This window comes from Pimephales promelas, chromosome 3, assembly GCF_988280905.1.
Source record: "Pimephales promelas chromosome 3, fPimPro1.hap1.1, whole genome shotgun sequence".
Taxonomy (NCBI): Eukaryota; Metazoa; Chordata; class Actinopteri; order Cypriniformes; family Leuciscidae; genus Pimephales; species Pimephales promelas.
Window position 1 is genome coordinate 34,354,308 of NC_142771.1, and position 23,069 is coordinate 34,377,376.

General features: G+C 37.1%; 1 protein-coding gene and 1 long non-coding RNA gene across 3 annotated transcripts in view; one reads left to right on the plus strand and one right to left on the minus strand.

Moving 5' to 3' along the window:
* The window catches only part of LOC120489298 (uncharacterized), a 186,496-nt gene that overhangs the window by 112,067 nt on the left and 51,360 nt on the right, over nt 1–23,069 (plus strand). The gene's annotated exons all lie outside the window — the stretch shown is intronic.
* olfm2a (olfactomedin 2a) overlaps nt 1–23,069 on the minus strand; it is a 101,570-nt gene that overhangs the window by 41,995 nt on the left and 36,506 nt on the right. The window lies entirely within an intron of this gene.

Sequence of the window (23,069 nt, forward strand, 5' to 3'; positions counted from 1 at the left end):
CTCTTGATCCTTCTCTTTTGAGAGCCCAAAAAATCAGAGAGGCAAGGGAGTTGCGCAACAATCAGACGTTTGAAGGGGTTGTCTCCCCTCACAACTGCACAGAGGCGGCTCACAGCTCGAGCTAAATTGGGATCTCTCTCCATGAGTGCATTGTTTATAAGTGTGTGAAGAACTCGCCGAGTGTTTAATGAGGAAGAGGATGAGGCGTTCCAGTTGGCGGCTTTCCCCTGACAGCTCATCAATCACGTGCGCGGCTGACACTCCCTTAATCAAAGAGTAATGGGAAATCTGAATGCGGTCGGGTATGGCAGTGGTGCTCGGCGCTAACCGGAGCTGACTGCAGTCCATCAGCAGCCCAGCCATGCAGGCCACTCTCACTCTCTCTCTCGCTTCCATCATCCCCAGTCTAGAGCCTAAAGCCACATAAGTCACATAATTAAACAGATGAGCCGCGTGGCGGCTGTTTAACCTTGAGCGATGGCCTGTTGGAGAATTGTGTCATTCAAGCCTTAAGTAGTATGCCTCCTAATTATGCTTGTTCCTTTCAAAAAACAAACGGCTTGTTTTATCTGCACTAGTGTACCTCGGGTGTTTTGTTGAGAGTGACTTCTGAATTGCAGAAGTATGACAACAATCAATGACAAGTGACAGCTGCCTGAGACTGTGTGTGTGGTCTCAACTCACCTGATGCATGCAACATTCTCCTGAGTTGAACTAGCTCAACGCTGCCATCATGTGTTTGTATCTTAGTACTGCGTCTACAGTGACATAGCCCATTAAAGGTATACTACACTTTTTTTGGAAATAGGCTCATTTTACCACTCCCCCAGAGTTAAACAGTTGGGTTTTTACCATTTTCGAATCCATTCAGCCGATTTTCTGATATTTAGAAGAATATAAGTAACCAGACAGTTTCTGGTCTCATTGACTTCCATAGTAGGAAAAAATATGTACAATGGAAGTCAATGGGGTTTTCTTCTAAATATCAGAAAATCAGCTGAATGGATTCGAAAACGGTAAAACCCAATTGTTTAACACTGGGGGAGTGGTAAAATGAGCCTATTTCCCCCCCCAAAAAAATGGAGTATCCCTTTAAAAATAGGCTACTGTGTGTGTTTTCAGTGTTAAAATACTTTACCTCTGTGAGTTTGCCATGAGTTTGGAGTTGGACTACCGTGCAGATGGAAGTATTTGGCGAACCTGATTTAAAACACTCAAAAGTTCTGTAATCCTGTTTGGCACAGTAATTACATACCGCCACTTTAAGGTTTGCCTGAGCAGGTGTAATGCAGCATAATACAAATGTAAGTGTATTACGCCCTCTGTGGAATATACAATTATAACTAGTCACAGCCTGTTGGATGCTAGGCTTCCAGAGGAATCAGTTGTGTTTGCTTTTGTGTCACATCAATAGAAATCCAAAGGTTACACTGAACAGCATGACCTGATTTCTCAGTGAAATAAACCATACTAAAATGAAAGACTGAGATGATTTAGTTTAAATTAAGGTCCAGTTATGTTTGCCTTAGAAACAAGCCACTTTATACATAATAATAATACAAAAAATTGTGAAAATTAAATCACAATTTCCTTGCAGTGTTTTTCCATACTTGTATGACTTTATTTTCTGAGGTGGGACATGGGTAAGGTTATAGGGACTGGTTTGGTTACTGTACGGTTAATGGGGAAGGCAAATTAAGGACAGTTAACATAAAGTAGGACCTAGTATACACTGTAAAAATGACTACGCTTTATCTAATCAATAAAATTGTGGTAACAGATTACAAGCAATATTAGTAATTAAACTGAACAAATTAGAACTGAGTAATAATTTATCAAATTATTCCTTCAAAGTTAACCATTTAAAACGAGTAGAGTTTACACCAAAAAATAAAAATAAACCCCATAATAAATAATTAAATGCTATAATAATAAATAAATAAATAATAAACCCCATAATAAATTAACAAAAATAAATATTTTTTAAACAAAAATATGTGAATAACAGAGAGACGTCAAAGATTAATTAAGAACTCTTTATTTTATATTGGCAACATTGAAGACACCTGATGCTAACAAGCAGAATCACTGAAGGAGAAACCTAAAACAAACACTGATCACCATAATGGTGACTTTAATAACTAACTCTAATTTGTTAAACTGAATTAATAATATTGCTTGTAATCTGTTGCCACAATTATTTTGATTAAATAAAGCGCATTCATTTTTACAATGTATAAAGTGGGAGCTGGAAGAGCATGTTAGCAATTCCAAGGTCAGTGAGTATGATTGCCACAGGAAACCCATACTGATAAAATAGCTGGAAAGAACAGAACGTTTCTTTGGATAAAAGCATCTGCCAAATGCATGCATGTAAAAATCGGTAAAATTGATCTGCAACTGTTATGACATAAATCTAACACCTCACCCACAGCTTTCACAAGCTCTACAATCACGCAAAGAGAGAGAGCAAGCAACACCGTTTCATTTAAATGACCCCAAAAACAATAGGACGGATCGTTTTCACCCACTTGAGGGTGAAAGGTTTTCACCACAGCTACATTAGCCTTCTGTACGATGCAGACAGTTCATCTGAGGCTATTTAGATATGGAAATAAATTGAGTAGCTATCCAAATACTGTCAGATCTACTTAGCACTTGCTGTGTTCTCCATTGCCACAGTATATTACTCTGGGCCTCAGCTTGATGGCCTCATAAAAAATGTATCAGAGTGAGAATTGATTTTTGGAAAGAGGACAAATGACTTTCTAACAAATAAGTAACTAATACATTTTATGAGTCCATTTGTGATACTGAGGTTTTACATTATAAAGTTTGTTTCTGTGCTGATGTCCACTAGAGGATGCTGTTGTTCAACAGATTGCCACCTCAACAGGTAAGGCCCCCCATCTCTGGTTGAGATGCCCTATGGCAAGGAGACAAAATGCTTTTGTTCAGAGCAATCAGGATCATGACTTTGCCTAAATGAGATAAAAGGGAGACTCGACAAGGGCTACGCTCACAGAAATGGTTTTCAGTTCATTTTGGAGAGCTAAACATGATTCTAAATGGAAAGTGAGACACTACATTGTTTAACAGTGTTGCAGTTGCAACCCAAACGTGAAAGAGTAAGGTATGTGCTCATGACAACTAGTCATAACTGGTAAATGTTTATGTGGTGGAAGAGGGAATTAAACAAACAACAACAATAATAAAAAAGCCCTTAACTGTCCAAAGATTAAATCAGAATGTTTTTGAGAGATTTGTGAGGACAAAAGCATTCAGTACTACGGAGGTGTATTGCATTCACTTGAAGAAAAAAAATCTACCCTGTTTTTCTGAATTAGCAAGTTAATTAACTCAGAATTACGAGATAATTTTTCATGGAAAAAAGTTTTTACTCTGTTTTTATGAATTAACGAGTTAATTTTTCATGAGAAAAAATAGTTTTGCTCTGTTTTTCTGAATTAACGAGTTAATTTTTCATGAGAAAAAAGTTTTTGCTGTTTTTCTGAATTAACAAGTTAATTGTTCATGAGAAAAAATTTTTTGCCCTGTTTTTCTGAATTAACGAGTTAATTTTTCATGAGAAAAAAAAGTTTTGCTCTGTTTTTCTGAATTAATGAGTTAATTTTTCATGAGAAAAGATTTTTTGCTCTGTTTTTCTGAATTAATGAGTTAATTTTTCATGAGAAAAAAAAAGTTTTGCTCTGTTTTTCTGAATTAATGAGTTAATTTTTCATGAGAAAAAAATTTTTGCTCTATTTTTCTGAATTAACGGGTTAATTTTTCATGAGAAAAAAATTTGCTCCGTTTTTTTTAATTAACGAGTTAATTTTTCATGAGAAAAAAAGTTTTGCTCTGTTTTTCTGAATTAACGTACGGAGGCATATTGCATTCACTTGAAGAAAAAAAATCTACTCTGTTTTTCTGAATTAATGAGTTAATTTTTCATGAGAAAAAAAATTGCTGTTTTTCTGAATTAATGAGTTAATTTTTCATGAGAAAAAAAAATTGCTCTGTTTTTCTGAATTAATGAGTTAATTTTTCATGAGAATTTTTTTTGCTCTGTTTTTCTGAATTAATGAGTTATTTTTCATGAGAATTTTTTTTGCTTTTTTTTTCTGAATTAGTGAGTTAAGTTTTCATGAGAAAAAAAAGTTTTTCTCTGTTTTTCTGAATTAATGAGTTAAGTTTTCGTGAGAAAAAAAGTTTTTGCTCTGTTTTTTCTGAATTAACGAGTAACGAGAAAAAAAGAGCAAAAAAAAAATTCCATGAAAAATTAACTCATTAATTCAGAAAAACAGAGAAAAACTTTTTTTCTCATGAAAAATTAACTCATTAATTCAGAAAAACAGAGCAAAAAAAATTTCTCATGAAAAATTGACTCGTTAATTCAGAAAAACAGAGCAAAAAATTTTTTTTCTCATGAAAAATTAACTCATTAATTCAGAAAAACAGAGCAATTTTTTTTTCTCATGAAAAATTAACTCGTTAATTCAGAAAAACAGAGTAGATTTTTTTTCTTCAAGTGAATGCAATACGCCTCCGTATTAACGAGTTAATTTTTCATGGAATTTTTTTTTAATTCAGAAAAACAGAGCAAAAAAAAAAAAGAAAAATTATCTCGTAATAACTTCGTAATTTCTGTTAATTCAGAAAAACACAGTAGATTTTTTTTCTTCAAGTGAATGCAATACGCCTCCGTACAGTGTCCCTCAATGGCCAGTAATTTAAAATAAGTAATAAAACCTTAAAGATGATACAAAGTCTTAATAATTCTTCTAAAACAGAATCAGTCAATACATCTATTATAATATAATTATAACTATATATACATTAAAATAGCTTTTATAAACGTGCCTTAGAAAAAGAAAAAAAAAACATTGCTGGTGTTCATTTTGAGACAAAACAAAAAAATGTCACAGACAAATTTAGAGATATGACAGTGCAAGTTGCTTTCAGTTAAATCAGCTCAAACATGCATGTTCGGCTACATCTACATAAATCCGGATACAATACGCTCTCCTCGTCCACATTTGCAGTTTCATGCGTTTTCCAAAAGTTTCTCATCCACACCCAAACGTCGGAAAACGCTAAATTCACCTCGCTGCGCATGTGTAAACCCTCACAAAAGCTCATTGAGATGATGCAGACAAGAAAATATATATACAAGTGCACTTCTTCTCGCTGGATGATTTTATTTAGCAAAACTTCTCACCATTTAATGTGTGGCCTAAAACGCAGCTCTCAAGTTTTGCTATAGGAATTTTCTGCCATCGTTGCAAGAGTATGCAAAGTAACATTTTATCAACAGTGTGAAAGTGAATAGCGATGTTCGGCGGAGTCAAAAAGTGACGTCACGATATGGGCGTGGGCATGAACTGGTTGGCAGAAAGAACCAAAACATACACAGCAGTCTACCTGTGTTTTGTCAGCATATGATAATTCTTTGTACGAAGAAGCTAAAAGGAGATATAAGGTTAAGCTTTTATATAACCAGGGTTCATGTTCTGAAAAGCCCAGACACATGGCCAGATTTGACATTCGGCGACATCTACAGTACCTGTACAGTATCTCATCGACACGCCATCTATGTTTACCAGTGAGTCAATGAAAATGTATTAGTGTGGACAAGGCCTAGTCTGCGACTAGCTTAGGTGTTAGGTTAGGTGTTTTGGTTAGGAAATGTACTAGCAGGGCTATGCTGACCATTCTGACCAATTTATAAACAAATATTCTTCAATCCGCTCCTGTTTGCTGTTGTAGGCACAGAACAATTTGAGGGTTAATTTAACAATACAGATGTCAATTCCAAGATCTGACGGTGATCCGCACAGTTGTGTATTTTGTGCTGCAGTTATGAGCTGCTGTTGAGTTTCTTCCCTTCTTGCCCCGCAGGCCTCTCAGTCTATTTCTGTCCACGGCGCTCACATCCTCATTAATGATCTTACTCATATTCACACACACACACGTCTTCAGAATACGTTTGCACATCAACGCAAGCAGTCACATACACACAAATCCATTCAAACGCAGGATGGCGTGTTTATCGAGCACTCAATGCTAAACATCCATTTAAAATCCGATCGTGGTGCTTGCCTTCAGGGCTTCTGGTTTAAAGGGCATTCTTAATCAGTTCACACAATTTAAATGAACTACAGCTGCAGAGCGCAGCGCTTCTGGCGGCCTGCAGGTGGCAGTAAAGATCTAGAGTTTCCCAAACGGCCTCAGAACCTCTCCAAGGACACGGATTTACTATTCAAGAACCTGTGCCAATATAAATGTGTCTGCTCGGCGTGTCCAAGACCGTAGTCGCTGTCTTGTAAGCGTTTTCCTACACCTGCACATGCACACCGAATTCAACCCACAACACATCAAATTTTCAGGCAACAAGGCATTGTTTTCCAGCCCTGAACTCGTTTTAAAGGGATAGTTCACCCAAAAATATCTACTCAGCCCCATATCATTAAAATCAGTCTTTCTTCTAGGTTATTTGATGTTTTCAGAAGACGTCGATTTATGTAGTCCACAATCACTTCCATTATATAGAAAATTACTTAAAATGGATCTGTTTCATGGAAGAAAGGACGTCATACAGATTTGGGGTGACAGAATTTATATTTTCTGGTGAATTGAACCCTAATCACGGTAGATTTAACTTCACAAAACTGTAAAGCATCTATATACAGCTCAGGTTTGAACCGAAACTGTCGCATACAGATCAGTACGGATAGTAAACGCTTCATTCATGTGGGATTTTACAACAGATCCCCCTATATGTGGACACTCGACATGCAACGTCCATCTCACTTTCCCTTCTGCCAGCACTTAACTCCTTCCCAAATCCCACTAAATAATGTAGCACTGGACCCAGCAGCGTCACAGCACCCTGAACACATCAACTCCCATTATGTGTTCTGAGAAATATTAGTGCCGTGATGTAGGCCTATTACACATTTATCCATGTGCTACAAACAGTGACAGTGCTGGATGAGGGATGACTGAGGCCACTGGCTGGTTAAACTTGTCACCCTGTGTTATGCCAACGTTACCTTTCCCGTGATAAATGTCTAAAATGGCAATATTATTGAGCTGGTGCTCAGCAGGGAACAGGATGTTCTGTGAGATGAAGCACTTTGGCTACAGGAGAGGTTTTGAGAGCTCATGCTTAAGGGATGCAAGTGTGTAATTTCCTTTCATGAGTGATGGGTGAGAGTACAAGCTTAAAGTTGAAGTGTGTCATTTTATTGAAGTTAATATAGTTGCTCCTATATTGCAGGTGTCAACTAAGTACAGTGTCAACTAAGTATTATAGTTTCAGCTTGTTTTTTTAAAATACTTTAACTGTATTTGTTATACATTGCCCGACCAAAAAAAAAAAAAAAAAAAAATTGCTGTGGATTTAAATAGGCAAATGCTTGAGAGTCTAAGACTGGATCATTATTGAAGTGATTGTTGTGTTTCTATCATGTTAAATGTTCTAATTCTAATTGATGGAGTGTGTCGCTTTTCATTTCTTAAACACCCATGTAGGAAGACGCATCATGGCCATATTCAAAGATGACAATGATTCATCAGGCTCAGATTGTGAAAGAATGATCATTTTGAATCATTTTCACACATGAATTGGCACATGAGTCCAGAACTTAAATTCACTGTAAGTCTTTGGCATGTGCTGGAGGATACTTTACAGAGCCAGCTCACATACCTCTATTTGCTTCCTGTTTTCGGTCGAAGTCCACAGTAGTCGATTGTCGAGTTTGGTAACTAAGCAAAAGTGGAAAAGCCGATGACGGTGCTGTGTGGTGTTCTGAGAATATCAGCTCAAATGGATAGTTCATCCGAGTCAGATGTTGAACATCATTTAGTTACCAATGATCGCGATCACAAACTTTGGGGCTTCAACTGAAAACAGGAAGTAAATACAGGTATGCGAGCCGAGCTGGCTGAATTAACGGCATTTTTATTAATATCTTTCACGTCTACTGCAGTCAGATTGACCGTGGTCACTCTTAATAACACGTCTCACATGGCTGTGCACTCGTAATGACAAATCAAGAATGTTAAGAGTCTAAAAGCAGGTTTAGAACATGCCCCATTGAAGTCAACAGGGTCACGGTGTAGGCAACACCGATTTTTGTTGTTTTTGTTTGTACTGACAGCACTCCAAATGTACAAAAAAAATGACCTCGATGTAAAAATTGACCGGAGTTCTCCTTTAACTTAGGAAAAATTTTACCATTTCATATAAATTCACCAAAGAGTCATCTGCAAAGGCCAGAGCATTAAAATTACATGTAGACCTATGTCACATGTGTAGTCTCTCACTTTATTTGCTTCTATTTTATAAACCTTGATGATTGTCTGATCATCAAAATAACAATATGTATTGTCTACGCTATCTCACGACCAATTCGTACGAACACTCGTACGAATTTGTACGATTTGTCTAAACCCACGTGACGGTTATGTTTAGGGGCGGGGTCAGGGGTAGGTCATTCGTACAAATTCATACGAATTGGCTAATTCGTAAAATATGTACGATTTCGTACTAATTCGTACGAGTGAGGTCGTACGAATTGTTACGAATTAGCCACCTCGTAAAATTCGTACAAATTCCCGTGAGATCGGGTTGGTATTGTAGCAATGTCATTAGCTTTAAATATGCATAAAAGTGACCAGCTGGATATAAACTAATGGAAATAGATGGTAACAATTGTGACGTAACATATTTGGGTCAGGTTTGCGTGTGTTTTTGTCCCTTGAGGTAGCCGCTACTAATGTTCTGCTACGTTCACACCGGACGCGAATCGTGCGTCAAATTCGCGCCTAGTTTGACGCTTGACCACTTTGTGTTAATTCGCGTGTCAAGAGCGAAACTGGCGCGTGTAAAAACAAAAGTTTGAAGCAAAATTTACGCGTGTCAGAATCGAAATCCGTTGGCGGCCATTGTTTTTATGTCGACCGAGCATTCATCAAGAGAGTTACCGCTCTGTATTTACTCTGGAGAGCAGAACAGCGGCGTGGGGATCATCGTCGCCGTATATTTGTGTCCACCCGACCCTTCGGAGCCGAACCGTTTGGCGAGTTTCACCATTTGCTCGCTCCAGGAGCTGCGCTGGATGACGGCCGCTGTCAGCGGTACTTCCGCCTGTCCCGCGGCCAGTTTGATGACCTGTTGTCCCGCATCGGAGCGATGATAAACCCTCGCCCTCATCCATCTAATCTAGCTGTCATTTATTTTTGTTTTGATGATAAATAGAGCCAGTCTTCAAAAGTTATTAACCTGTCCTGTGATTTTTTTTTTCTCTCTCTCACGTCCAGACACGAATTTATGATATGATAATCTAGATATGGAATGAATGACATTCAATACAAAATGAACGTCTCGTATATAGAAATAATGTTTTAAGTGATAAAACATTTGCTTTGTTGTGCATAATCCCACCATGCATTTAGTCATATTACAAAATAATTTATTGAAGCATCCAGACACTTCACCACGTGAGCAAGCAGCTCGGCTCCTGATTGGTTAACGCGGCGCAAATTCACGCCAAAGTTCAGATTTTTCAACTCGGGCGGCAGACGCGAATTCGCGTCAAACGCGTGAATGCACAAATGGCACTAGCTGAATCATTCACGCGTAACGCGCCAGACGCTCAATTCGCGGCATTTGCGCGAACGAGGCGTCTTCGCGTCTTCCGCGTCGCGCTCCACACCTCATTCGCGCCGCAGGAACTTTTCACGCGCGTAAAGCGTCTTTGCATTGACTTAACATTGAAATCATTCGCGCCTGACGCCCTATTCGCGTCCGGTGTGAACGTAGCATTAGAGTCCTCGCAGCCTCGACGGCAAACATACTGCTGTTCTTTCTCTGCTGATGCAGCATCTAGTCAACAAATGAATAAATTTATGATATGGGAGTATGTACTTTAGTGCTCTGTATTCATACCGTTTCGCTGTCACGTAAACAACTTAGCCAGTATATCAGCAAAATATATTGATTGTATTCGTCTGAGAGAAGAAAGTCATATACATCTAGGATGATTTGAGGGTGAATAAATGATGGGATAATTTTCATTTTAAAGTGACCTATTACTTTAATTCTGGTTCGTTAGTCTACTGGAAACACATGGTCAAGTTGAGTGCACTGCATAGTGGGATACAACATTCCCCGCAATGTGGTCTGTGGGAGACTGCAATGCAGAAGGTCATCTAAATGTACTATACATCGTTTTCACATTATACATATTGTATACACGGCAAAATAATACGGTAGCGTGCTGTTCCGAATATAGCCAGTCGTTATTTTTGCAATTTCCTTTGGTGCCACGAGAGGCATAGAAATGATTTAACCTTTAAGGAGGATAAAAACAGCACTATTATTCATCTAAGATGTTTTTCCAACGTCACATGCATGCAAGCACCACCTCACACATGGGCAGAACACGACTGTAAATAGAGTCCAGCAGTCTCCTCTCCTCACATCCTTTGCCAATACGGCTCAACACTGCAGTTGTGAGGGGACACAAAGCCACAGCAATAGTATCCTGGCCTGTTCTATTCACAAGCGGTCCATCTTTAAGCCACGATGAGTCAATAGACACGGAGAGAACGAGTTCTGGACGCCGGAGATGTGGCATGGTAGCCGAATGCTTCACGTTCTCTCTGGGTGAGAATAAGACTGCTTTGCCTCCCTATTGAGTTAATGATGCCATACACATTCATCTCACAACCGATTACAATGATCACCGTTCGCATTTTCCGCGCCTCGATGACCCAATTACACCCACAGCCACGGAGATTAATTCTGTGAATAACATTCCCCGTGAATACTGACTCGACACGCTGACCCTTCCCGCTGCTCTGAACTAATCAAACATTCGTTCTGTGGTGGGAAATGAAAAAAATCCCCTGCGCTCTTGTAATTTAACTAATTACTGACAGAAAATTGGGTGTCTTAAGCCTGAGTGAGAGGAAGCCGAGGCCACGAGAAGGCCTGTTAATTGAGGTTACCCCACACGGTTATGTGTGTCGTCTAAATGCCTGTCTGCCGCGCCGCGCCTCTGGCTTCGGCCTTGACGCTGTCTTTGCGAATAATTGGTTTTCAATTTGAAGCTGAATGAAAGCTACTCCCCTTTTGAGCTGATCTTATTCTCTTTAAATACACTGAGCTATGTTTTAAAATGGAGGTAAGCCTTTAACCTGTAAAGGGTTGAGAGTTGATTTCGCTGTGTGTTGAGCCTTGCTAGGTATAGCTCACTGAAACATGGAGGGATTGTATTGTACTATCAGGATATTGGTACTTTTGGTAGTCCAACTCAAAACCAGAGGGAAACCACTGAGGGTGAGTGTCTTTAAAAACAACAATTGGTGTAAAATTCCAAAAGTGGATCTCCTTAAATAGATATTATGCACCATTCTATGGCATAAAAGATTTTATATTTATAGGCCATTCCACCGAATGGGTGACATGCTTGTGGTAACTCTACAAAAATAAACTTTATTTTTGATCTTTTTCAACATTGAATCTAATACTACATATATTTAACTATTCAAAATGTGTATTGGTCAATCTCAGGCAACTTTATTTATTTTTTTACAAGGTTTAAGCAGAATATGGACACATGTATTCTCAGTCCTGTTACCGAAAATCATGTGTCGTTTAAAAAGCAAGTTTACAGGCATGTCAATTAATTCCTTTGTTTTCCCAAAGAAAGTGTTTATTTTAAAGAAATTGTTGGTTATATGTTAAAAAATTGATATTTGTGCCAATAAAAGAAGCCTCAAGCTTATAATTTTTTTTAATTAATTCATTAAATAATTTTATAAATTATGGGCCAAACAAAACTGATAAAAAATAGTGGTTTTATTTTTTTTAAAAAACAGAAAAAAACAGTAAAAGGACTGAAAGTAACAGGATTGAATTTTTAAGTTATCAAATATAAGGCATCAATACTGTATGATGCTAATAGCGTGAGGACACTGAGCCATTTCTAGTGCCTTACCAAAAGTTAATATTTAAAAAAAAAAAAAAAAAGATTAGGTTGAGATTGACCTTCTCATTCATAGTTACAATTTCATAAAATATACAGAAATGAAAATGAGAGGAGTGACTTATAGTCACCCCATTGCCTTCAGAAGATCAAGATGATGCAACTTACTGTTGAAAATGTGTCTTGTGGAATAGTCCACGTTTTTCTGAGGGGGGATGTAATAGTCTAACAGCACTGAGTGAAAACCCAGGGACATGACTAAAATGTGTATTTTATCTAAAATATTAGATCAAATGTTTTTTTCTTTTTTCATTTTAAAGCAGTTTGGATATAAAGTCACACAACAATGCAAGAAAAATCAGATTTCTGAAGGATTTTAATCATAATATTTCATGGTAAAGTTTAGAGATAGAGATTTGGGTCATGCGGAAAATGCTATTTTTTGGTGTTCTGTGTCGTTTTTTATTATTGTATTTAATTATACGTTTTAAATTTGTAGTTAGCTTAATGTGCATGGCATTTTGCTTAATAATAAAATGTATTTTAGAGTTAATTTTCATGCAATTTTATACATGTCCTGGGGACAGAAATGTCACCCTTTTGGTGGAATGGCTCTTATAGGATTCATACATTTATAGTATTTATATATTATATATTTTTGCACTGACATACTGTACGATTTTGTGATAAGGGTTACCGAGATCTTACCGAATGCTTGTCACAAACTAAACCCCATATGTCATAATTCCTCTGTATTCAAACTGTGTTACTGTGAACCATTAGACCAAGGACAAAGCACTGTTAAGCTATTACCAATATGAAACTGTGACACCTGTAATAATAAGATTCTGGATTTATAAAATAACCCAGTGGGATCTTTAGTCAATGCCTATGCTCATTTTTTTTTTTCCAGTTAATTGGTCAAACAAAGCACTTGTGCAGCATTAGCCTGGGATTTGTTAATGGGGCTTAAATTAAAAGGTTATTTTCAAGAGCTGCGTTTACACGGACCCTTATAATCAGATTATTAGCCTAATCCGAATAAAAATAATTAAATAAAAAACTTAACCATGTGAATCGGTATACATTGGATAAATTTGTGAATTTGATCTACCAGAATGATAACTTGCAGGGAAAATGTTTCTAGTAAGTTGTCAGGCGAGTTATCATCCTTAAAGCTAACATCCACCTCATGACCTGCAAAGTTTGCCAGGGGTTGTCCTCCCATTGTTTCATTCATAATGTTGAATTACAGTTAAGATGACGACTTGCACATCCAGTCGAGAGAATGCAAGTATACGACATAGCGCACATAAATCAGATTACTTAGTGTTCATTTGTATAATTTGTAATCATCAATCGATACTGCCAGAGTTGTGATTCTGTCTGAGTCTTGTTTTCATTAGTCACATGTCTTCCTTTGTTCTGGTTTCCCGGCACTTCTTTGTTTCCACGGTAACCCTCATTAGTTCTTCTGTCACACCTGTTTCCTTGTTAGTCTTGTATTTAAACCCTGTGTGTTGCCTTGTTCGTTGTCTGATCTTGTAGTAAGTGTGTGTGAACCTTCTGCCCCGCTTCATCTTCGTATGATTTATGCCTGGTTCAGATTACACGATTTTTTTTTGTCTGTTATGATAGTCACTATGTCAGATTACGCGATTTTGACTCCTAAAATCTTGTCGAAACTCTAGGCGAAACTAGTAGTGAGTGACTTCCGGAAACGAACGTAAACAAACAATGGATGAAGCGTTGGCTGTCCTGTGTTCAGAAAAAAGTAAAAAAAGAAAGAAAACCCGACAATGACACGTTCCTGGATTGCTCGAAGAGGACAGTATGGGCTGTCAATCCTCCAAAGAGAACTTGAGGTAAAATTTTGTTTTCTGATATTTTTTACTTTTAACGTCAGCACCATCGTCTCTCTTTCGTTTCGCCATTTTTGAAAGTTGTGTACGGAAAAGCTTCTGTACTCCTATTGGTCAACCTCATACATGTGTCGGAACCGTTGTGAACGACCGATAAAAATTAAACATGCTACGCGACGTAGGTTGTCGCCCACTATGTCACACTATACGAGATGATAGGATCGAATCTTTCGCCCCGACGGCCGTTGTCGTTTACGAATCCACACGACACCCTACGTAAAACGGATTGTGCCAAAATCGGGCTAAAATCATGTAATCTAAAAAAGTTTGCATTGGAACTTTTGATTCTTCTTCTGCCTGCACCACACAGTAACAGATGTGATGGAGGGTTTCTTATACCGTGGTGCAAGATTGCTTACAGCAAACACAGAGCCTAAGTAAAGCAGCAAACTCATTGGCTCTGGCTGCAGAATCAGAAGAATCCAATCAGCTCGAGCCGTGATAGATGATGCCACTGTTAGCAGATTTCATTAAGAACCCATCAGCCAGCGCCATCCAGAGTTTCATGACTGAACTATTTATTTAATGCTCTGTGAACTAACATGAACAAAAATGAACCGTATTTGTATTAACTAATATTAGCAAAGTTTAACAAATGCTGTAAAAATATATATATCGCTCATAGTAAATTCATAAAAACTAATGCATTTACTATTTTATAAGCATTACTAGGTGCCAATGTAGAAACCGTTAGATATTACAGAACTGTCACCAATATGCGATTATGTTCTGTAAAAATGCGTGCATTTATTATGCAGTGGATCTACTGAAATAAGCGCACATTTTCACAAGACATAACTGAAACTTATGTAAAAAAAAGCATGTTATGAATTCAGCAGATCATAATTTACACAGCAAGGAGAGAATTTCTTTTTTTTTTCATACCTGAAAAACATCTTTGTGATATTTCTTTGAGTGATATTTTATTATGTTGCCACCCAAATAAAGCCTGGGTTATTGTTTACACAAGACCAAAAATGAGATAAAAAAAACAGACTCAAATATTAAAGGTGCTAAAGGTAACTTTTCTTCTAAAATTAATCCTTTTTTTATTGCCTGTGTGTGAAGGGGTTGTAATCACACATTACACTTGTCAGGTTTTGATATTACCTCTGAAGGCTAGTATTCCTATTTCTATGTGAAGTCTCCGGGTCGGATTTTCTGCGAAATCCATCGGATGTGAGCTTCTCCCGAGCCTCTCTCCTTTTATATACAGTCTATGCGACGGGAGTCTGATAACACTAAAAACTCCTGTCTGCAGCACAACACACACTACAACACAAAATCCACATTAAAATACATTAAACAAAACAAAACAAAAAAATGTATCTACTGAAGCTCGTAAGGCCAAACGTGAATCGGATCGACTTACACGGATCAACATCGGCAAAGCGTTTGAATTATGGAGAGACCTCCGCTATTTTTATTGTGATAAATTACACGTTTTCAGATATGCTGAAATGATGGTAAACTGTAATGAAATAGCAAGGTAAACTACAACGTATATGAGACATGAAATGCAACATGACATCATGACTTTTGCGTAAACATACACGCCACTTTCAAGTCAAGTGGCGTGTTATCTATACGCATTTTGAGCTATCCGCGTGTATGCGTGTATGTCTGAAACCTCACCAATAGAGGCCGCTAAAAAAATACATGTAGCACCTTTAACCCTCTGATGGTCTTCCTTTATGAGTCACGTCCTGGGCCTTCCCGGTCAGAAGTGACCGGAGGCCTGAAAATGAAACTTCTTCCATCCCAGTAAAACCAATGCAATTTATTTTTGTTCTATAATATTTATTCTTTTTAATTTAGTATTTTGAGACAATTTGATTGAATTTATTAATATTTATTTCATATTTATGGTCCATTTTTTTCAATGGAAATATATATATATATATATATATATATATATATATATATATATATATATATATTTTTTATTATTATTATTATTATTTTTATATTAATGCAGTACTTGGAAAAAAATATTTAAAAAAAACATTTTTTGAAGAAAATTAGCACCGTCTGGTTACAGTATAGAGAAAAAGCGTAGAATCATGCTGTAACCACTAGATGACATGTACAGCTCTCTATGGAGAGGCATGAGAAATCCACAGCTGTTTATGAACACTTTTTTTGGTGGATTTATATATATAATTGAAACAATCTCAAAAACTATTTCTTATTAAAAAAAAAAAAAAATTGTGAATTTTTTTGTTTCTGTCAATTTCCCATTCATTTCCTATGGGGGTCATTTTTGACCAAAGACCAAAATCGTGACTATTTTCTTTACGACCACTTAGCATGCTCAGATCATGACCTCAATTTTTTTTTGTATTCACATACCAAATGCCAAAAAAGTCACCAAGTATCATAACCTTTTGATTTTTAATAATTCAAAACAGAAAATTATTCGGTCAGAAGTGACCGAGGACCATCAGAGGGTTAAATGGCGATTCAAATAGCTGTGGTGATTTTTGCAGGGAAGAAAAGGATGCCATTTAACACTCAAGAGATCTTTCTGACCGGTGATGGCCATGACCCATGTTCTGAAACGGAAACATTCAGACTCTTACTACTTGATTTACCCACTCAATATCCTTTTTTAGTCATGGAAAAACATTATTAGAAACCAATTATAGTCCAAACCCTTTCCCTTACCCTAACCTCCACCAAGAGGATAGATATTGGTTGATAATAATGAATATTCAAGCTCCAAAATGCAGTTCTAAACCTAACCATAAAATGATTGGTTTTTAATGGATCTTAAAAAGCAAACATGTTGGACACGTCCTACCTGGCTAAATCACATTAAACTGGCAACCGCCCCCCCAATTTACATTTGCATTTATGTTTTAGCAGATGCTTTCTTACCGAAGCGGCATTGAGTTAAACGAACCAGTACGGTTAATAGCAATTAGCGTGATGGGTAACTGAAATTACACAAAGCTTGTAAGCTCTGTTCAATCCTTCAGATGTGTTATCCGCAAAGCAGCTGGAATCCACAAAGCCCCAGGATCAGATGGTGTACGCAGCAGAAATCCTTGTGCTGAACTGCTCAACTTACTTACACTTGCTGTGCCAGTCCTCACTGGACCAAACGGCCCGACTGCGGTAGAAAACCTTCTGTATCGCTCTCAAACAAGAACAGGCCTCACAATCCTACCTACCTCTATACCTTTCTAAACAGGTTCCAGAAGAGGTAAAGGCTTATATTCTGTCAATTAACAAAGACTTACCATAGGTTGTTTCCCTTTGAATTTCGTTCCTATCCATTTCCGCTAAGAACTGCATCCAAACAATAGCATAGCTAGGAAATACACCAGAATCCCTGATGTGCCCTTCCAGAGCCACCTCGCATATAAGCGAGAGGCAGGCACAAATACCTACAGCGTTATTGGTTACAGAGTTGTGAAGAGTAAGTCCCCTATACAGTACATAATAATAACAATAATACCAAGGAAAGTCGGTCCACTCGCCAGCTATACATTTGCAAAGCCTGCGGGGAACTATTTCCAACATACAGAACCAACTTCCTACTATATATCTGAATGGGGAAGCACTGAAATCTCAAAAAAATATACTGGCCACTCTCACATATTTCAAATCAAAAATAAATCTGACATGAAACATCCGAATGCATATGTTTCAGGTCGGTCCCGCCAATGCTCATGTACAGTTATAAGAGCGAACTGGAGTTTCTAACTGGCACGATGACTTTACCAATTCATGTTTGTCTCTTTTATTTATAAGGTGGGACTTGCATTACTATAGAGCTGCCCTGGAGCCACCATATTGCACGTTTCAGTTTATCCCATTCATAGCAATGGGTATACAGCCTTTACTAATACACTCTCAGAAAAATGGTACAAAAGCTGTCACTGGGACAATACCCAAAAAGATTCTTATATGTACAATTTTAGAACCAATTTATGTGAGTTTACCTTTTATATTTTAATAGGGTGCCACCCCAGTGACAGCTTTTTTTTGAGTGTAAGTATAAAATGCACTTGAACGTCATTACATGAAAAAAAAAATAATAATAATACAGAGTAGGCCTATAGTTAAAAGCTAGTAGGCTAATTGGCTAACAGTATGCTAAGCTAACTAAAAAGACAAAGAACGGAAAGTGTTCGAAAAAGTGAACGAAAACTTCGGCCGTCGTCCATTAAAACCTGACAATGGACACCTCGTCGGGCATTAACCCTTACATATCTTTCATCTCCAACTTCGGTTGATATACAGTACTATTATGTAACAGTGACATACATTAATGGTAATAACTGTAATCAAGTCATTTTCAGGCCATGAATTGAGTAACCATTAAACTGTGTGTGTTTTTTTTGAGCCAATGACTCAACTGCATTTGTTGCTCTACCAAATAAGCATTGTTAAAAATACATACTCACAGCATGCTATAACAACAGTTGTCTGGCAGTCAATACATTTGTATAACATCATTAGGTATTCTCATAATACCACTGTTTTGAAGCACGATAAATTGTACCAGAACAGACAGCCACATTTTAATAATAAACACCCAAATATAGCTTAAAGGGATAGTTCACTTTGAAATTAATTTTTGGTATGTTTTATCTTACCTCAAGGGCATCCATGATGTAGGTGTCTTTGTTTCCGCAGTAGTATCAATTTTGATATTTTTAGGTCAAACCGTTCTTGTCTGTCAGTCATAATGGTGGTCTATGGTCACCACCTCAAAGAGCATGCACAGAGAAGTCCAAATTAAACATGATTTAATGACTCGTAAATGTATGTATACATTGATGGCCTAAGACACGAAACGAGCGGTTTGTGGGAGAAAACGAACAGTATTTATATCGTTTTTACCTCTTGTAACCACAGCCATGTCCAAGTGATCTGAGGGTGCGGGCACTTCGGTTTGCGCAAGCGCCGGAAGTGATCTCTCGCGCATGTACATCATATATATATATATATATATATACGTATGTTTAGATCTTCACAGGCTAATAGTAACCCGAAATCTCTGTGTAAACAATGAGTGATGTACACGGGTGAGAGGTTACAAGAGGTAAAAACGATATAAATACGGTTCGTTTTCTCACACAAACCGCTCGTTTCGTGACTTAGGCCATCAATGTGTCATTAAATCATGTTTAATTTGGACTTCTCTGTGCATGCTCTTTGAGGTGGTGACCATAGACCTCCATTATATGACTGACAGACAAGAACGGTTTGACCTAAAAATATCAAAATTGAAAATACTGCAGATGCCCTTGAGGTAAGCTAAAACATATCAAAAATGAATTTCAAAGTGAACTATCCCTTTAATGATACTATATCTGCTAGGACTGACATAGTGACATAGTTTGGTCACAGGTAAACAGTAAACAGGTAAAACGTCTTTAGCAGTGGGGGGAAAACATGCAGTTTTTTTTCTACAGTATTTATTCTGGTTTTGTAAACCATGTCTGGATAAGTGTGTGTGATTTAGAAAAATGGGTCAGTGGCCTCTAGCATTCTATAGATGGAAAAATATGTCACTCCAGGACATCAAACATGAGGACATCAATGGGCCATAAAGATTGTATGCCAATCCCCGTCTCCCGGGGACAGTTTTTCCCTCAGAGCGTGCAGGGGCTACAGTACATGTTTTCACTCTCAAGTGCCCCAAGTGTGAAAGACTAGTGACATTTCAGGAATTAGCCATAAACTGCCACCGTTTTCTGTGGTAAAAGATAATAAAAGTGCTCATATTACACTAATTACTAATTAGATTAGCACTGTTTTAGAGCTGAAAGCAGGCGAGCGGCTGGCACAGAAAGCCCGTCCTGGACCTCAGCAGACAAAAGCAAATTCTTTGAGTGTTCATTAAAGCAAGGCAAAATAAATAGATAAATCCAACTAATTAAACCGCCGTTGTTTATATTATGCTGTGAGAGTGCAAATGGGCATTAAGAGACAGAAAGGTGTGTGGAAGTGAGGGTCAATGCAGATTTAGAGATGCCTCCGGTGTGCAAACCATGAGCAAACTTTCTTCCAGAGATTGCTTCTCTGCAGGTTATGAATGTGAATGCAGACTGTATAATTTAATGAGGAGGCTGCTGTAATTACTCGAACAGCTACGGACGTATAAATCACAACACATCCCAAGACCAGCGCCTTAATGGGAAATGTTCTTGAAGGGGAGAAGAAAAGGATAGCGCATTTAATGCAGTGTAGAGTAAACTTCTATCATTTCAAAATGATTAATGTGTCCAGAGGGTTCGGTTTCTACACATATTTGTGTGTTTAGTTTGGCATTTACAGACGTGTTTACTGCCACACGAGGCTTACTTTCTGAGAAATAATTCCGGTTACCTTTAGACTAGCATGTTCTGCCCGGACAGAAAATTACAGTGACTAATGAGGACATGAGTGAAATACATTAGCATGCCAGTTTGTGGACATAAAATAGGTGATAAAGTTATCATTTTTATAAGATGAATTTCTACAGGCAAACAGGGAGTGAATGGAGACGCTTACTAAGCCTATTTAAGGACACTTTTGGTCCGTGTCCCACCGGTGGCATTCGATAATTGTGTGTACATCCCATTGATACGTTTCGTGATTGTGCAAATAAAAGGAAATTACAGGATAAAATTAAGCAGGCAAATAAGAGGGCTGATTTTTAATGTAATGAAGAGGATAGTTCGTCATCAAAACATGACATGCAGGAACTTTGTTTGTCGTTTCTTGACGTTCTGGATTATGATCAGTATTTGCTTGTGGGCCAATGATATGGGCCAAAAAGTAAAGGGAAAAGGAAATTTCTTTCAAAATAAACTATAAACTAAACTAAAATAAACTTTAAAAAAAAAAAAAAAAAGACACTTTGTGTTTATGTAGGATGGCTGAAAAACTATTTTTTTTTAAAGAAATTTAAGCCTTTTTATGGTAATGGTGGGACAATTAATGTCCAGAATATTAGGCTTTGACATAAATGTTTCATTTCCCACTATGTTCCTCTGGTTTAATTTGGGTACAAGTGATATTTACCTCTTGAAAATGTTTCTGGTCGCCTGCAAAAAAGCTGTCAATACACGTTGGCTCAAGAGAAACCCTTGTGATATGTATATTTATTTTGATACATTGTCAGTCAAATATGTTTTAAGGAACAAATGACTCTCAGAAGGACAAGGGGAAATAATACTGCAGGAAATGGGATTGTTACATACAAAAGAAAATACAAAAAATGACCACAATTTCTGCTGGCTCCTTGTAAAACGCATGTAATGGTTGTTGTTGTTTTTGTTGTTATTTTTTTTTATTCTTTTATTTACTTTTTTCCTCCGTGATATGTCCTAAAAAGGGGGAAAACTATTTAAATTCTATGTTAAGCGGTGCCATGTGTGCAAATTATAATCATTATTAAAAAATAATAACGTTTTTAGATATATTGAAGGTAAAAAATATCATTTAAAATAAAATTATGAAAAGTGATTGAGTCACACCATGACATCACCTGAATGAACCTGAATTAACTTAGTTATAAAAAGTAAAAGTATCTAATATTTTAAGACATTCGTTGGGGAAAGAAAATCTAAATGAATTTGAATTGAATTCATGTTATTTCTAAAGCTATGGCTGAAAAGACTACTAGAATAGTTGATTACCAGCTTACATTGTGTATTGAATATTAGATCATGGGAAGTTCGGGATGCCCACAAAGTTTCTTAACTAACTTAGCCAGCAAAAAAAAAAAAAAAAAAAACATTCAACAGTAAAGTTTTATAACTGTGCTGTAGCACAAACCAGTCCGATTCGGGCTTGGGAACTCATGCTAGTTTAACTGGACTTTTTAGCAGGGTTTTTAGCAGTAATTTCATATTTCTCAAATGCCAGGCAAATACTCCTGTAGCTTTTCATTCTATTCAGTGTATTAGCAGTGCACTTACGGAAAGAGCCATGGCCCATAACAATGAGATCCTGGCTTTGCTTCCATAGAATGCTATCACATTGCTAATCCACTCAGAATAACGCTGGGAATTTGAAATGAGTCCTCTCTCAGACAAATTTCTCATTATTAATACGTTACACTTCATTCCTTTTTCCCTCATTAAAAATGCCTGTTTGCAAAACCTCTCAGAGTCATATGGTAATTTGAAGTGTCAAGTAAACTGGAAGCACTGGCATGGTACATTTGTTAACTATGTTAGTCTAATGACCAACCTCTGTCAAACCTGCATGGGGTTCGCTTCTGTGAATCGGTGAGAGGATTACGAAGTGTCGTATCTGTTCTGTTTATTCTGTTTCATGTGAAATAAACAGTGTTGTGCAAGTTACTTCCAAACTGTAATACATTAGGTATTACTTGTTACTGTTATTTAAACGTAATTCATTACCTTACAATATTACTGTCCCAGAATTGTAATGCGTTACATTACTCTTGTATTACTTTTGAGTTACTTTCACCAAAATAACTAAGTAGAACTTAACTTTTGGGCTGTAACGATATGCAATATGAAACCGAAATCGCGATTCGCCACATCCACGAACCTACAGAATCGCGACACACCTCTTCCAACTCCAGCGTTATTCTCCTTACCGTCCATATCCAATGCTGCCTTATCTTTAAATTAGGCTATTAGTATTATTTGAAGTTAACATTATAAAATACGTGGACCTACACCACAAAACTAGTTGAGGATAAATTATTTAAAATTGGGGAAGTCCAGCATTATGGACATGACATTTGCAGTCAAAACTTGAAATAAAAATTCTCAGAAAATTCATGTATTGAAACGTATATAGGCTACTTCCTTAAAGGACTCCAGACATTAGACAAATATCAGTCTATGTTTTATTTGTAATATTAGGGAAAAGACACACATTCATGCGTGACAAAAAAATAGGAGGCAAAATATATTTTTTGTAATTCTGTTAATTACACTGCGCAAATCGGATGAGGAAGGGTTGGCTCTGCAGTCTCCATAGAACTTAAAATATTCATTTTATTTTAGTTTTCGTGTTCGCATTTATGAGGAAAAAACAATGTTACAGACGCGACCGCTCTGAACTGGCACTAAAAGACTGCTTTAAAACTTTCACATAGTCTGTTGCCTTTAAGAAGTAAAAGCAGACAATACACTGTAATACAACTGTAATACAAGCCTCACTGAAC